At 35.1% G+C, this 18,366-nt stretch overlaps 1 long non-coding RNA gene across 1 annotated transcript; it reads left to right on the forward strand.

The window, feature by feature from the left end:
- Positions 1-271: 271 nt before the first annotated feature.
- On the forward strand, positions 272-13,862 carry LOC114309355 (uncharacterized). Its single transcript, XR_014348664.1, has 4 exons — positions 272-544; positions 11,974-12,055; positions 12,135-12,247; positions 12,341-13,862. It is a non-coding gene; the product is annotated as an uncharacterized LOC114309355 (long non-coding RNA).
- The last annotated feature ends 4,504 nt before the right edge of the window (positions 13,863-18,366 follow it).

An 18,366-nucleotide genomic window follows, 5' to 3' on the forward strand; every position in this document is an offset into this window, starting at 1 on the left:
AAATTCACAAAAAATAAAATAAAATTGAAGAATATAAAAATTCAATTTTATGAAAAGTAGTTCAATTTTCTGGAAATAGTGAATATTTTTTTCAACAATGATTCATCCCTCCTTTTCCCTCACCTCCTTTTGACACCCTCTTTCTCTCATTGGTTACTTTTTTTTTTTTTTTTTTTTTTCTTTTCTTTTCTTTTCTTCTGCTCCTCCAATCACCACCCTCCACGTGACAAAAGGGGTGAGGGTGACCCCAAAAGGGGTCCAAGCATTATTCTATTTCTTTTTTGGGGACGAAAGAAGCGAAAAGCTCAAATAAAGGGACGATGGTGAATTTACATCTTGCGAAGATTGACGAAACTTTGTAAGCAGTTTTTGCAATGGTAGCGCTCAATTTCAACTATATTTTTCCACAACTGAATCACTCCCTCATCCAGATCCGAAATCGGGAACTTTTTCAAGTTCCAGTTTCAGATTCAAAGATTTGTTTGTGATTCAGATTCAGCCAAATCATATTCCCAATTAAGATTCAGATTCAGAGACTTCTCAGGTACTTCATGTTCTTTGGGCAATCTCTCATGTTTCCGACACTAGTCTAGAATTAATGTTTGCAAATTCCAGATACTACAAATTGCATTAGGAACTTGCTTGCTTGATATTATATTAGTTAGTATGATTGAATGTCCAAATACCTCATTTGCTGGATGTTGTAGTTGGAATGTCTGTAAGGATACAACATTATGAAATGTGTCATTATAATTATATATCCCATCATCAACCAATTTACACCTATAATCCACACAAAACTCATGACACAAGTAAAAGACTTCTAAATTAACATTCTCACAAATAGTTATAGCAGATATTGAACTCCAAATCATCGCAAACAATAGAGAGCACGAAAAGAGGCCATGTAGAAGAAGGCTAGAGCCCCCCAGTATCCCCCGCACACTAACATTATTACACACTGACAAATAAGGCCTGCATTTAATTTTTATTCTGCAAAAGAGAAACTAACACGACAGAGTCGGATAACAGAACAGCTGACTCAATCCACCTTCTATTAGTTAACCTCAAACCCATGAACAGCCCAAAACCTTCCCACCAACAATGCTTCCGATGCCACAACCACTTCAATCCTAGCAGCAGCCACCATCCGCACCTGCTGTTACAAAAGCAATAAGTTATTGTATATTTGAAAATGAATCAAATTACCCTCCAATGACACAAAGAAAAACAAAGGAAAACAAAAACCTATAAAGATGGAAAATTCAATCTCTGAATCATGGAGGACTCAATACACTCTCAATCATGGGAACTGTCTCAATGCGCTCGGAATTCTAGACATTGGCAATTCCTGTCATAGGTAAACCACAAATTCATATCGTCCGCATAGAAAGTAATCTTTAGACATTCATGCTTCTAAGGCCATTTTGAAGCAAAACCAATTCAAATAGACCATCTTAGATTGCTCAGGTTTAAAAAAGTAAATGGTTTATGTTCTTCAAATATAACCAGGTTCAAAACAAATGATTCATCTTGTTCAAACCATTAGATTAGTTCTTTCAATTCAAGAGTTCGGTTACACTTGAATGTGAAAATTTAGTTTCAACAAGCTTTCTTAAAATAAATTTTAAAAAAAAAAAAACACAAAAAACAATTAAAAGAAAATAAGTAACCATTTTTAACCAACAATTATGATTGACAATGGAAATGGAAGTTCAAATCATGAATCATGCCAAACAGCTCAAGTCTAATCAATTTTGTGACAAATCTTTGTCATGAGAGGTAGCCAATTCATCACACAAGTCCTGGTGCATGATTACACCCAATGTCTTAGGTGCCATTTGTTTCGCCATGAAATATCACAGTCAATACTATTCAAGTATATATCAAGGCTCATTGCTTTCATACACACTGAACATCTTTGTTCTCTCGTGCTCTCTACGTATATATATATACACTTATACATATATTATGGTTGAACAATTGATTGAAATTAAGTTTTAGGGTTATTGTTTTTGTTGCATTCAATCATTATCTTATTTAATTCATTGAATAATGATATACAAACATAATTTGTATACAAAATTTCTATACATAATGATATGTTACATTTTATATCCACTTAGTAAAAAACAAAATTTGCAGAGTGTTGTTGCCACATCATTTGTGTTCAATTCTATGTGAATATCATTTTTCTTTATTCTTTTTATTTTTAAAGTTTCTCTATAATTGGTTCTCTATTAAGATTTTTTGTTGTACAAAATATTTTAGTGTTAACCAAACATCATAAAATAAAAATAAAAATAAAAATTTATTTTTGAGCAAAATCATCTTACATGAAAAATATTTTATGGCGAAACAAATGGAGCCTTAATGTTGAAATCTTGATCAAATTGAGATTAATTTGTTTAACAACTTTTGTGAATTGGAGAAAATATACAAATTCAAATTTAGATACTGAACAAATTTACGTGAATGTTAAATTCATCGAAGGTTAAAAAGTTAGGTTTGGTATAATTTATTATTTGGAGAAAAAAAATATTTTTTGTTTTACATTATTGGTTTATAAGCGGGTTACCCTTTGGTTATTTTAATTTAATCTAGTATATCACAGCTATAAACCAACTAGTAATACAGTGAGTAAAAGAACAATCATATACCTTTAAAAAATATTAAATAGAGACGGCTGGTATGTGCTCAATTTTATACCATTCCTCCCCCTTTCCCTTCTCACATCACCTTTCTAGTTCAGGACAACAATGCTAAATACCTATGCGTTGGGAGTTTGGTAAGGCTTTGAATACTTGCCGGAAGTGATGTAATCTTCGGGCAGTAGTTAATGTGCAACGATTGGAGAGATTCAAGGCCTCGTAGCCCTTCCTCTGGCAAAGACTCGAGCTTTGGACATTGTAGGATCTGCAATGACTTTAATGTGCCAAGGCTTGCAAGGTCTTCAGGCAACACTTTAAACTCTTCACGATACTTAATCACTAGTGAATCAAGAAGAGTAAGGTTCCTCAGAAACTCTTTTGGAAAACAAACCGTTTCTTTATCATAACCAATAGTTAGGGAAGTGAGACTTGTAAGATTTGATATTGAATTTAGTACCATGGTGCCCTTGCCGATGAACCACAATTCTTTAGGAGACAAAAGATGCGGCAAGCTCAATTTAGGACAATTACTAATGCATATCTTTCGAAGACGAGGGAACAACTCTCTTCCCTCCTCCCTTGACAAACCTTACAGATTTGGACAATAGTAAACATCAAGTTCTACGAAAGAGGGGAATCCTCCACCACCAGGATATTCGTTTTCAATATACTCCAGTACTTCATCCATTCCATGAATTTCAAGGATTTGTAGCAAAGGTAGTTGTCCAAATGGTGGAAGTTGTAAGTAGTTGTTGCACTTGTAGAGCTGGATATTAACTATATTTTTAAGATCTGAACCCCTCATCCAGAGCGAGAATCGAGTACCTTTGTACCCTCTTACGACCAACACCTTCAGGTTTGGATGAGGTTGAAGGGCTTCAAGTACTAGTTCAGATTTAATGTTTTCCTGTGATTCAGATTTATCATTTTCCTGTGATTTAGATTCGACATTTTCAGATGATTCAAATTCAACATTTTCTTGTGATTCAGATTCATCAATTTCCTGTGATTCAGATTCATCATTTTCAGATTCAGATTCAGATTCAGCCAAGCTATATTGCCAATTTAGTTCCATCCGACTAAGATTTTGCTTTCCCACTAAATTGGCTTCTTTTGCATCCGTCGGATTTCTCACTCTCTCAAGGTGCTCGATACAAAGTTCTCCTCCAAGGTTTAAGCCTTCAGCTAGGAGGTCACAATCAGTGCTCTTACCCACAACAAATACAGTTAATGTCTTCAGGTAAGTTAGCTGCCCAATTTTTTGGGGCATCTCAATTAACCGACACCACTTCAGAAAAACATGTCGTAGACTTCTCAGGTATATCATGTTCTGGGGCAATCTCTCAAGTTTTTGACAGTTGTCTAGAATTAATGTTTGCAAATTCAAAAGACTGCAAACTGAATCAGGAAGACTAAAGTAACTTAATCTTAAGACAGGCAAGATGGAATTTTTGTCCTGATGTAAGTTCCAAATTTCACTTTCCAGAACATAAAGCCACTCATTTTCCTCACTTTTGAAGCACATTAACCCTCCAAGGGACTTTGCAGCTAAAGGCACACAGCCACACTTCTTCACTATCTCCTTCCCGATGGCCACAAGGTTTGGAAGTTCTTCATTTCCACGTCCAAATGCTTGTTGCTTGAACGACAACCAACAATCTTCGTTGGATAAAAATGACAAGCAATACGGTGGGATAGTTCCCATGATTGATGAACCTTTTCAAGACGAGTAGTGATGATAATGGAAGAGCCTTTTGATCCACATGCTAGTGAATACTTGAGAGCATCCCACTTGTCTGGATCTTCGTCCCACACATCATCTAATACAATCAGGTATCTTTTTCCTTTCAGCATGTCATGAAGCCTTCTCTGCAGTGAGTCTAGGTCTACAGCCTTGCATCTTTTTCCATTTGCATATTCTATTGTTGCTTTGATCACCCTTTTCACATCGAAATCTTGAGAAACATAAACCCAAATTTTAGGACCCTCTCATCATTGAAGGCCATTTGCGCAAGGGTTGTCTTTCCAAGCCCTCCTATACCAAGTATAGGATACACAGAAACATCCTCACTATTGCACACATCCTTGACCAGAAAGTTGACAATCTTCTCTTTATCTTCGTCTCTTCCATAGAGTTGTGGTTGAGTTATAAAGGAGCTGGTTTCACGGCTTACATAATATTCATCTTGCTTCTCGTTCAAGTGAAATTTACTACGATTAGCAGCAATCGCATCATACTTGTCTATAATTTCTTTTATTTTATTCCTACATTGTAACAAAACAGAATATTGGGAGAGGCATAAGTAGTTGGCAAATAAGAGAGTACCTTCCTCTTGAGAGAAGCAGAGGGGGATCCTTGGCCTTCAGATTCGCATCGGGGTGCTTTGGTTGCACACTCATCCAAGACGTCATCTGCCTCATAGGCTGCGTCGTTGAGTTCCTTCAGCCAAATCTGTATGGCTTTGTCTTGCAGTTGTTTTTGCTCTGCATCTTCGAGAACAGCATGGATGGTGGAGAGAGTGCTTGAAAGCTTTTTCATCTCCTTGTCAACACCCCAAAGCAAGGCCACTTTATTTTGGAGCAAGGAGTTCAGATTTTCAATCACAGGGGGAAGAAGAAACGGGACAGCCATGGTGACTTGCTAGCTAGCTATCTGTATTCAAATGTAAGCTCTCAAAATTCCAAATGCTTTTTTGCCAAACTGAATGAGAAATGATATCAAAAATAAAGGTTTCCATAATCCCTACACTAGAATTAACTGTGCAAGAAGACAACTGACAGAATACTTTGTTAAACGGCCATAGACTTCAGAAAAATAACTTAATTCATTTCATTACCTGCCTAGTTAGGACCTTACCATACTCATATATCATATACTACATCATATTAAAAGTCTTCCTTATTGATAACGAATTCACAACGACCCAGTCCATTTGGATTGGAGAGGTGCTCTTTGGCTGGTGAGGTTGGTTACGGGTATCGTTTTGATAATTCAAAACGTTGATTTTGTAAAATATTTCTGGTATATTATCTACACAAAAAATTAGATCGATTTAATAATCATAACTTATTCAATTTATTGTGTTTATCATTATAAAAAATAGATGATTTATTTTTTAAAACACACTTATCGGGCCTTTTTTTAGAAGATGAATGCAATAAATTGAATATATATGCTATAATTATCGGATCAACTTAATTTTTTTTATAAATAATATACACGAAATGATCGATAAAATAAAGGGATATTTACTAGGTGTAACGCCCCAATTTTTCTAGCCTAAATGATAATACAACAATTATGGCTCTTTCAAGGAAAACCGAATATAAATCTCCAAACTTACATTACATGATACAATAGTTATTCATGGAACAATACATTAATTCAACAACAAGTAAATAAACAAATAAATACCCCCAAGGGTTTACAAGTTTCCAAGGCTTGAGCTTGGTTACACAAAACGGTTATTCAAACCCACACACGCATACAGCCCTTGGCTTACACACAGAGTCACAGCAAAATGAGAGTCTCGTACTCACAACACACATTCCCTCGGCTTTAGTTAGCCGGCATCACCACATCTTTTCCTGCACAAAAATTTCGTAGGGTGAGCATAAAGCCCAGTAGGAAATCTTTAACAAAGTATATACATTTTATACAAGTCTCAAGAGATGGAATGCACATGCTATGCTATGCCCTTTTTGAAGATAAATCACATTTTCATCCTTTGAAAACCATTATGTTCAATGATGTCATGCAATTTCAATTGTTCAAAACTTAACAATTTATTTCAAAGGTGGTAAATATGACTGTGGTAATCCCTAGGTCGGTGTCGGCAAGTAGACTATACAAGTACTACCAATTTGTCATTATTACCGGTATTAACCCGAAGGCTCGACACCTATCAGCGTGGGTTTTCGGTCTGTCACCTCGGACTCTCAGGCCAACTTATTTAATATCATCTACACCACCTATCAAGACTTACCAACGTATTTACCTCAAAACCATTCCATGAAAACTTGTTTCTACATTCTTTTCTCAATGTAAGTTTTCAAATCAACTTTCAAAGTTTAATGTAATCAAATGAATTGATATGCCAATAACATAGGATGAATATAAACATTGTTATTCCAATTCATCATTCAAGGAATAACACAATTCTCTCTTCTCAAGTATCTTCCACAATTAGTCATTTCAAGATTATTTCAACGTTTTGAACAATAATTTTCAAAATGAACAACAATTCTCATATTTTCTGAAATTCATCTTTTATATAAATATAAATAAGAAATTTTCCAAACATCCATTTATTTTGACACACAAAATAAATATAATAATATCATTCATGGATTTTCAGTCTCTAAATTCTAGGTTTTCTCACCAAAACTATACAACTCAAATCTTTTGAAAGAAAACTTTCCAAAATCATCTTTTCTTCAATCAACGAAGATCAAAACCCATAAGATCATTTTAAAAGAATAAGAGACAAACCCACTTTCAAAATCGCTCAACTTCTTGAATCAACAATCAGTTTTCAAAGCTATGGAAAGATGATTTCGAAAATCATATAGATCTTGCAAAAATATATATATAACTCTAAGAAAATCCCTACCTCAAGTTTTGAAGAAGAAATGAGATGAAACCCCAAAATTTACGGTATCGAAACTCGATCTCCACCGCACACAACGAAGCCCTCGAGAAGTTACATAACTTTTATGAAGAACTTCGATCCAACTCCCAACGGATTTGGAGGAATCAAAGAGAGAAGATGACTTATACAGAGAGAAGCTCTAGATCTGGAAATTTTGGAGAGTTTTAGAGAGAGAGAACTGAAAAAGTGATCTAAAATCTCCCCTTACGGACTGATATAACATGGTCCACTCGAGCGTGAAATACACTTTCCCGTAATCAATTTCGAATGCATTTTGCATTTTTGCTTTCAGCGAGCTGTCTGGGCAGCTCGACCCCCGTAAGTTGACCGGGTCAAAATCGGGATCGCTACATTAGGTGTTTGGCATGTGCTAAAAAAATGTACTTTTTTTGCATATATACACTTATTTGGGTCACATTAATCAACGTCTCCTCTCTATTTTTCTACCCACTTTCTCTACTTTTCTACACATTTTTTTTATAATAAGTCAAAAAGTATATTTATTTAAAACATCTCAAACCACCCCTTTGTCTAACATCCCTCTCAAACTTTTAGTAATGGGAGAGGTTCACAATATTTATTTTTGTAACCTAAGGTCCCTCACCTACACCCATATATCGCACCACTCTCTCATTCTCTCTCCTCTCTCTATCTTCATCTTCTCTCTAGATCTAGAGCCATCAACACAATAGCACCGTAAGGGCGGCGGCGCGTGGTAGATGTCCTTGTCGTTGCCTCCACTCCGCCCTCTCTTTTCTCTCCATCGCCTTTTGTGTAGGTTGCCATGGAAAAGAAATACTTTTAGTTAAAGTTAGGGGGAAGGTTGTTGAGGCGAGAGACGCATCAGCGAATGTCAAAGAGCGAACCGAAAACACCACCACCACCACTCATTCCAATTGATTTCAATTTCTTCAAGGTAAAAATATGAGCTTTGTTCACTGATTCAATGGTGTGTTTGTTGATTTAAGATTTTAAAATGTATAACAATTTGAAGAATTTATGTTGATATATTGGCAGTAGCATTTCTTTGTTCAAATAGGCAGAAGGAACTTCTAAGATTGAAGAAATTTTACCTCAACAACCACAAGATGACCTGAAACCCTAACCCAACAAAAGCACCCCCCTCTCTTCTATAATTTTTTTTTTGGTTTGTACATATGTTCAATTCTCTGATTTGGTCAAAACACAGAGACAGAGAAAATTGTGAGTAAATCAGAGAAATTTCAAACTAGAGAAAATTGGTTAAAGCACAGAGAAATTTATGAGCAAACCAGAGAAATTTCAACCCAAAAAAATTTCCAAACACAGAGAAAATCAGAGAAATTGAGCAAATCAGGGAAATTTCAAAACACAGATAAATTTGTCTAAAATTTTTTTGTGTTTTGAAGTTTCTCTGGATCGAAATCTCTCTGGAAAAATGTTGAGAGACCTCAATCACTATGAAAATATTACATGTCATTTATCCTATAAAATCTTAATACCAAGGACCTTAAAAAAAATTCCCTAAAATAAATCGTTTAAATTATCAAAATAAAACACGTAGTGAGCTTTATAAGTCCAAATAATACTCTTCAATCCTAGACTTGTACTGAGGGGAGATCTAATTGACAAAGTACATACAGCGGCTACATGGATGAGCGGTAGGGTAATGACTAATTGAGGGTTTCGATTTCGAGGAAACTGCGTGGGCTTCTTCATCTTCATTTTCCACTGAGTAATGCTATGTGAGACATTTGGTAGAATATTTGATAAAATATTTGGGATCCCTAGCACTTTTCTTTTCCACTACCTATCCCTAGTTGACCTAAAAAATATATTAAATTCGAATATATAAAAATGAGATATACGAAAGAAAGAAAGGTAAATTATAGTAATATTCTTTCTCTTTTTTTTTTTTTTTTTGAAATTACACGGACCTCACCTGTAACTAACGCTATTAATGAGAGGATTAGTTTAATAATTTTAATGTTAAAGATATTTTTGTGGATAACCATTAAATATGGGATTATTATTTTGGTAATATCTCATATGGTATTTGGTTATGACTCGTTTTTTTTTTATTTTTTATTATGACATTTGTAGTAATTAACATCTCAAATGTTATAACTTGTATATGGTATAAATAAAATGGTATGTATTCTTGAATAACTAATTATTATGACAAAAGTGATGATGAAATAAAAAAAAAAATTAATTATATAAATATAAGATATGTTATTTGGTAAATGGTAATCCAAAGTCTAAAGAATCCAACCATTCGTAACTTGACATATTGGGTTTCACTCCATAGGTTAAAGAATCCAATCATAGTTGTTAAATCGGGATTCGTATCGTGAATCGAAATGACCTCGTACCGAATCGCGAATCGAATCGAATCGTGAATCGTAAAGATTCGGTCATTTTTTCTAAATTACTTAAAACATATATCTACACATTTAGATGTTAAATATATCTTATGAATATAAAATATATAGACTTAAATTTATGAAAATATTATTTTGAATGATAATCACGTAATTTAATAGGTAAGAAGGTAACAAAGGTTCCTACGTAAGATCACCATCTTACCTTTTTTTCTTTTTTAGATATGTCTTATCAACCATTCTTAATAAAAAAATTATAACCAAATAGACAAACTATCAATTTCTAAAGTAATAATAATTAACGATATTGATATTTGGACAATAAGTATACATATTTTTCTAAGTAACAGTGAGCAAATAATAAGAAAGAATTATTTAGAATCTTTTATTTTAAAGCTTAAAACATTTTAAAAGATATAACTGATCTCAGCAATAGATAATTCACAGTTTAACTTTAATTTTAAACATCATTAGAAGATATATTATGATTTTTTAAAGGAAAAAAAATGAGAAGAAAGGTTAAAAATATGTTGGGTCTGATTAAATCTAATTGGATCCTATTAAAAACTCCATAATTACTAAAATAACAACAAATCATGTATATACGTTAGTTATTTGGTATTAAACACTACTAGAAGTTGTATTATGTAATTTTCACCAAAAAGATGGACAAAAAAAGAGACGAAATATGTTGGACACAATAATTTCAAAAATTGCATGAATCGTAAAAAGTGAATCGAATCGTGAATCGATTGTGAATCGTACGATTCACTAGAGATTCACTTCCAAAATAGATTCGCCCATAGATTCGTATCGATTTTACAAAAATTGTGAATTGAATCGTGAATCGAATCGCGAATCGTAAGATTCTGATAACAGAGAATCCAATGATGCTTAAGCATAATTCAAAGACTAATGATTGGCCCAGCTATTGATGTATTCTGTTAGGTTGTGTTTAGATCCAAAAATAATTTGGTGAAATGCAAATGAAATATAATTATGCTGTGTTTGGTTGGGGGATTTGGGAAGAGATTTGGAAAAGGAAAGGAAAAAGTTAGGGGAAATGTAACTTTTCCCTTTCCCTTTCCAAATCTCTCCCCAAATCCCCCAACCAAACACAGAGTTAGTTCTATTTCACTTACTTTTTTCTTTCCTCAATTTCTATCTAAATATATGATCCAAACACAAGTATAATGCTTAAGTTCAAATCGTCAACCGATCATGAAGTAAAACCTGGCACGGTGGGCATCACTCCACGCAAATGGTTAAAGAATCCAATTAGGAGCATATTTAATAAATAAGAATTATTATTATTGTTAAAAATTATTCCCATTCCATTCATTAAATGTATATCAAATCAAGGCAGAATTTTTTTTTCTCATTAAATTGAGAATTGATCAAATCCTGAATTCATCAAATACTTCGTCAACCTAGAATATAATGAAAATTTAAAAAATGATGCATGGAGATGATTTTTTTTTGTTTCCGATCAAATTTGACGAAAAGAGAAATCTGAGATGGAGAGAATTTTTTTAAAAAAAATTTTGATAAAAATTTGATTAAAGGATTGGAACAGTTCTTATCAAATCAATTTTTTTACTCAAATTTATAATTAAATTAGATTGAAAAAATTAATAAAGGATTTTAAATGCTCTTATAAGTAGAAGTGGCATTAAATTAAAAGAACTAGTAGAAAAATGTCACGTGCATTGCTTTAACTTTTCTTCCTTTAGTTAATTGATATGAACAGATAGTTGGAATCGTTAGAGCATCTCCAATCGTTAGAGCATCTGTCTCTCTCTCTCTCTAGGTTTAGCCTAATGCCTAAAACCGTCACTTTTCTATATATTCCTTGGTAACAATTACCCTTCTTGTGTACCAATTTTCAATTTATGTGATTGGTTTACACATTGAATCTGTGTTCAATCTTCTCATTCTACTTATAGAAGTTCACTTCCAATGGGTCAATGCACATGGATTAATTGGTCTTCTGACCTTTCACACTTTTCTATATTGCTACTTACAACTACTCAAGTCGAGTGTTCTTTCACAATTTCTTGTATGCTTACAGCAATCACTGTCTAATAAGGAAGGGAAAGAAAAATTCTATTTGTTATTTAATTTCTATAGGCTTGGGTCAATTAATTGGCGATGTTTATTGATGTTGCTTTTCCATGGTGCATTGGAAGCTATCAGAATATTTTTAATGAGAGGTCAAACTTTCATGATTGATTTTATAGCAAAAAATGCTAGATTTATTATAGAGTATATTTTTATTATTTAATGAAAACTTATGAATCTTTGCAGACCACTGGAAAATGAAAGGATGCGGGATGAATTGGAGAAAGCTGTAAATATCATATGGAACTGTCAGCTACCATCACCAAGAGTGAGTAAAGCCATTTACTTATTTTTTATTATCCTCATCCCACCTTTTAACATATATTTTATTTTCAACTACCAAACAGTGTGTTGCAATAGATGCTGTTGTTGAGCTTGATTTAGTCCCTGCTCTACAAGTGTCCGTCTTCCCAGAGCTTATCTTCACTAAAGCTGGAAAGATCTTATACCCGTGAGAAAGGTAAATTTTCTAGTAAATAAATTATATTCTTGACATAGCCTCAGCCTTGAATCATAATAATTGTATTATAATTGGTTTTTTCCTGGTATCCAGCGATTCGAACAGCAGATGAGTTGTCAAAAATAATGGCATTCTTTTATTACGGAGCATCCAAACCGCCTAGCTTGAATACCATTGGAAAGAGTGAAGAACCAATCCCTACCATTTCAATCAGCAGCGAACATTGTCAGAATAAAAGTTGTACATAACTATATATATATATATATATATGTATGCTATGTGTTGAAATTGATGTATAGAGAAATAGAGAATTGTATTATTGATTGATTTATATTGATATATACTGTCTATTACAAATGGTTCCTTATATAGATGTAGGTGTAGGTGTAGGTGTAGTGGGTTAGGTTTAGTGGAGTAGGTGAGGTGGTGTAGGTGTAATGGGTTAGGTTTAGTGGAGTAGGTGAGGTGGTAGTGGTGGTAGGTTTATTGATAAATTTTAACAGCCCCCCGCAAACTCAAGGAGGATAGAAACTAACCAACTTGAGTTTGGAGAGAGGAACAAAACAAGAAAATACATAAAAATAAAAAAGGATAGGAGACACTGTATGGTCGTGTCAGACCATTGGTGAAGACACTGGATGGTGGTGTCATAACGGTGTAGAGGACACTGTATGGGGGTGTCAGAACATTGTAGAGGACACTGTATGGTGGTGTCATAACGTTGTAGAGGACACTGTATGGTGATGTCAGACCGATGGAGAAGACAGTTTATGGGGTCATGTCGGACCGTTGTAGCAGACAATGTTGTGACAGTTGTTGTGACAGTTTACAGAGTCTTGCTGGACCCTTGTAGAAACTAACCGGAATCAATGTCGGGACAGTTTACAAAGTCTTGTCGGACCCTTGTAGAAACTAACCGGAATCTATGTCGGGACAGTTTACAGAGTCTTGTCGGACCCTTGTAGAAACTAACCGGAATCTATGTCGGGACAGTTTACAGAGTCTTGTCGGACCCATAAAGGAGCTAACCGGAATCAATGTCGGGACAGTTTACAGAGTCGTGTCGGACCCCTAAAAAGTCGCACCCTCAAAAGGTGTGCCCATTTTTGTCAAAAGGCGTGCCATCAAAAGGCGTGCCCAATTCATCAAAAGACGAGCCATCAAAAGGCGCGCCAGACACGCGGCGATGCACGTGATCGACAATGCGCGTGTCGGCCGCTTCGTCAGTGTCGATATAAACCATTGCGGAGGCTGTGGAAACCAGTCTGAAACTCTCTGAACATTGTCATTCTGAAACACTCGGTAAAGACTTTGTATCCAACCCTTCTCTGAAACATCTGAACAATGGCCTCTTCTTCCCGTTCAGCTACCCAGAATACGGCATCTTCATCCCGTGGTCTACTCACTCTCTTTCCCGACCTCAATGAGTCAACAAGAGAGATAACTGGTGCGGTGGCACTGGAACCTCAACCAAGCGCCCCGGAGTTTGCTCCGTTGAACTTTCCGATGCGGTCTGTGGAGCAAAGAATGGCAGTACAGTCGGATGTGGAGGCCAATCAGTATACTTTGAAGTCATGTGTAGAAACCATGACGGCGGTCACAAACTTGTCGAACCGGCTGCAGAGTAGGACAAATGAGGTGCAGCAGTTAAACGCCCAACTGGCTCTGCTCCAACGCATGTATAAGGATGCGCGAGTAGAGATAAGTGTGCTAAAGGCAGAAAACAAGGAGCTGAAGCGGAAGACCACCGTTATGTTCCGATTTGGAGGTCCGCCATATGCTGCAGTGGAGGAGTATGGGGGAGTGAACGTGCTCGGCGGCGTGGAAAATACGGAGGCAGCACCGTCAAGGGCCGCTCAGGACGGAGGCAAGAAGAAAAGACCGGCGGAATAGGCGAAGAAGTGAGGTCGGTGGGTGGCCGTCGGCAGAAAAGAAAACAAATCTTTGGGTGTTGTGGTTGGGTTTTTTTTTTTTTTTTTTTTGTAAAATTGTGATCGGGGTTGATCCCTGAAATGAATAAAAATATGGTTTGGTGTGCAAAGTTATATTATTATTTTTATTTTTATTTTTATTTTTATTTTTTTGTGAAAAATGGAACATAAAAAAAAAAGATAAGACAAATAAATAAAAAATTCTATTTTGTGGTGAGGGAGTCGGTGAGGGAGGTGCAAAAGGTGATGAAAAGAAATAAATAAAGAAAGAGTGTGATGATGGATATGGGTATAGATGTAATAAAGGAATGAAAAGAAAGAAATAAATAAAGAAAGAAAAGAAGAAAAGAAAATGGGTTTGTGCAAAAGTAGACGGAGTCTGTGCAATATATAGCTGCCAATCTTATACCAAATACAGACGCAAAGAGGAAGGTGGATCCAAACGCAAGGGCATCCCCTATTTCCTTCATCTCTGATGCTTGCATAAGAAAGTAAGCTGCAGCCATTAGAGATCCACCAGTAAGGCCTCCTAGAAGCGATCCTTTGCTTCCTGTTCTTGTATAGGCAAAAAGACCACCAACAAGGAGAAGCACTCCGTAGGCTGCAGAGGTAGCAGGGGCAAGGTCTCCGCCCAGTTGAGAGTTGCATCGATGAAAGGGACCACTAGTAGTACAAGTGGACTCAGAATTTCTGTTGAAGAGGAGGCATTGTCTTTGTCTTCCCCTGAAGCTAAAGCTAGGGCTTGTGGAAGAAATGCCCGAAAATCTCCTTCTTCTTCCTGTACTTCCTCTCAGATCGAGAATCGACGACAATGGAAATATCGGAGGCGTATTTGTAGCTGCAGCTGGTATTACTATTAGACACACACAGCGACACTGACAGGACGCCATCGTCCCCCTCAATTGACGGCGGCGCAACCTCCCCCCTCAACCAGGTACCAAACGCTAAACCCAACCAAGTCAGAAAAAGCAAAATACGGTGTGCTGTCTGTGGTTTGTGCACTCAGCAAGTTGAAGAAAGGAAATTTCAAGGTACGTGTAGAAAATTTTAGCAGACTAGGTTGAGGTCCGGCGGACAGCTAAGGTGAGGTTGCCGCCCGCCGGTGAAGCGAAAATATTAGGTTCTAAACCTGCTCTGATACCATGTTGAAATTGATGTATAGAGAAATAGAGAATTGTATTATTGATTGATTTATATTGATATATACTGTCTATTACAAATGGTTCCTTATATAGATGTAGGTGTAGGTGTAGGTGTAGTGGGTTAGGTTTAGTGGAGTAGGTGAGGTGGTGTAGGTGTAGTGGGTTAGGTTTAGTGGAGTAGGTGAGGTGGTGTAGGTGTAGTGGGTTAGGTTTAGTGGAGTAGGTGAGGTGGTAGTGGTGGTAGGTTTATTGATAAATTTTAACACTATGGTTTAGAGAATGAGAGTTTCTGGGATAGCGATGCTGTGTTTACCATGTTCCCCATACAGATCAATGGACACCATGAAAATTTAGCTCATATGTACATTCTAGGGGAGATTTATAAATACATTTAGCAATTGTTTGTCAATTTCAGTGTGAAAACTGAAAATTTTATTGTTTATGTGCAAGATGAATATAGAGTTTCCGTTTTTTTTTTTTTTTTTTTTTTTTGAAAAATAGTTTGTGTCATGTTCTTTAATCCTTGATTTTGGTACCAATATAAATACTAGCTTGTTGCATTCTTTACATAACCAATTGGTGTACGGAGAGGGCTCACATGAATGGAAATTTCTCAGGGCCTATGTGTATTCCTTGATTTTAGACATTTTCAATATGCTGTACTGAATTTCTAGTACCCTTTGAGGGACACGGGGGCTTATGAGTTCATGTCAATTTCGACATTTATAGCTTTGAAAATCCAAGAGGGGGTTTGTATTTTAGCTAGATAGTGTTAATATCATCCTTCTTCATTATGACAGCAAGTGAAATAGGTCACTACCAACTTGGCATTGGAACATTGGCGGTTGCCCCCCTAATGAACAAGTAAAAGACTTCATCAAGTGTGACCTGCGCAAATGTGTTCCACGTGGAGTTCCATACACACTGACAATTAATTTGTAGAATTTGTGCAAGCTATAATCCACACAAAACAAATGACACGAGTAAAAGACTTCAAAATTAACATTCTCACAAATAATTATAGGCAGAAATTGAACTTCAAATCATCACAAACAATAAAAAGCACAAAAAGCAGTCATATAGCAGGCTAGAGCCTCTAGTATCTATATTTAACATTTATTCTACAAAAGAGAAACTAACATAGCCGAGTCGGACAACAGAACAACTGACTCAATCCACCTCCTATTAAATAACCTCAGCCGATGCCACAGCCACTTCAATACTAGCAGCAGCCATCATGAACCACTTCAATACTAGCAGCAGCCATCATGAACCAAGAGCATGGCAGCACCTGCTATCACAAAAGCAATAATATTACCTCCTATGACAAAGAAAAACAAAAGAAGCAGTTGTATTTATAAATCTCCCCTAGAATGTACATATGACTACCATTTCGTAATGATTGTTCGCACAAACTATGCATGTATGCATCATTGATGAAACATAGGTGAGACGATGAGAGCTATAAAAAAGCTAAAGAAGCAGTTGACGATATTGATGGAAAGGAGCTTAGAAGAAGAACATTTGGCTCAAATTTTGCTAATGTAAGGCCAGGTTTAGAACTGAATAAACCGACCATCAAATAAGTTCTTTAAATATAAAAAAATGTAGAATTTTTTTTTTAATTTTTGTATTTATTTATTTTATTTTATTTTTGGATTTTTTACAAAATATTTACTTTTTAAAATTCATCCAAATTATAAATTTTTTTGACTAAAATATTAAAAACAATAACTAAAGATAATATAATTCAAAATTTGTTTTTAAAATCTCAAATTTAAACTGATTTATGCTCGAAAATTATTGTTAGCCTACTAGTTATCAAACAAATATAAATTTTCTTAGTCGTCTCTTTCACTAACAATCTCCTCATTAATAATCCTATTCAATGTATCTCTGAAAACAAACAGATCATGAAGACTTGGAAAAATGACTTAGGAAAATGACTTTTCACCTGCCATGGACCTACTTTTATTTTATTTACATTATTAAACAACTTAAAACTGCTGTTGTTGGCTAATATATATATATATATATATGGTCATTAGTAAATTGTCAAATCAAAATGGATGTTTAGTTATTTTAAAGTGGAGTATATATATTTTATAGGATTTGGCTTTTTTTCAATTCGTGATTAAATTGGAGGGTATTATTTGGTTTATGGGGGTCCATCACGAGTCTCATTTTGATAATTTGAACCGTTAATATGTAGAACTCGTCGAGCACTATATATCTGTAAAAAATCACGTTGATCAGATATCATAACTACGTGATCAAATCAATTTTGTATATAAAAAAAATAGACGGTGAAAAAATAAACGGGTAACAGAAATCTGATTCGATAAAATAGCTATCGATATCCGATCAATGTGATTTTTTACAGACATATAATACTCGACGAGTTCTACACATTGAACGGTTCAAATTATCAAAACAGGACCCGTGGTGAGCCCCGACAAGCTGAATAGTACCCTCCAGTCTGAAGGGAAGCCAATCCCTATTTGAGATTTAGTTATGGGTCAATAAATTTTTAAATCAAAGTAAGGATTGTTTTAGGAAGTAGGTTAAAAGTTAGATTTTTTTTTTTTTTTTTTTTTGAAAAAAATATATAAAAAAATAGAGAAATGATATGACCTAAAAAGAAATTAAAAACCAGACTTTTAACCTCTTACCAAAAGAAGTCTTAGTGTCTTGTTATATTTTAAAGTGGTGTCGATTACACTTATGCTGTGTTTGGTTGGGAAATTTGGGGAGAGATTTAGAAAGGGAAATAGAAAAGGTAGGTGAAATGTGAATAAATTATGCCTATATTTCACATAGTTTCACACACTTTTTCCCTTTCCCTTTCCAAATCTCTCCCCCAATCCCCCAACCAAACATAATATTACTCGTACAAGTATATTTCTTTTCAAAATTCAAGTTTTACAATGTATGCCATGATGGTGGAGGAAATAAATGGTGTGTTTAGAAGCTTCATGTATGCATTAGGCGCTTCTAAATACTAGCTAGGAATCGAAATTTCACATCAATTAGGTCTTGTTTGGAA

The sequence above is a fragment of the Camellia sinensis genome, chromosome 13 (assembly GCF_055761805.1).
Source record: "Camellia sinensis isolate YWXY chromosome 13, ASM5576180v1, whole genome shotgun sequence".
Lineage (NCBI taxonomy): Eukaryota > Viridiplantae > Streptophyta > Magnoliopsida > Ericales > Theaceae > Camellia > Camellia sinensis.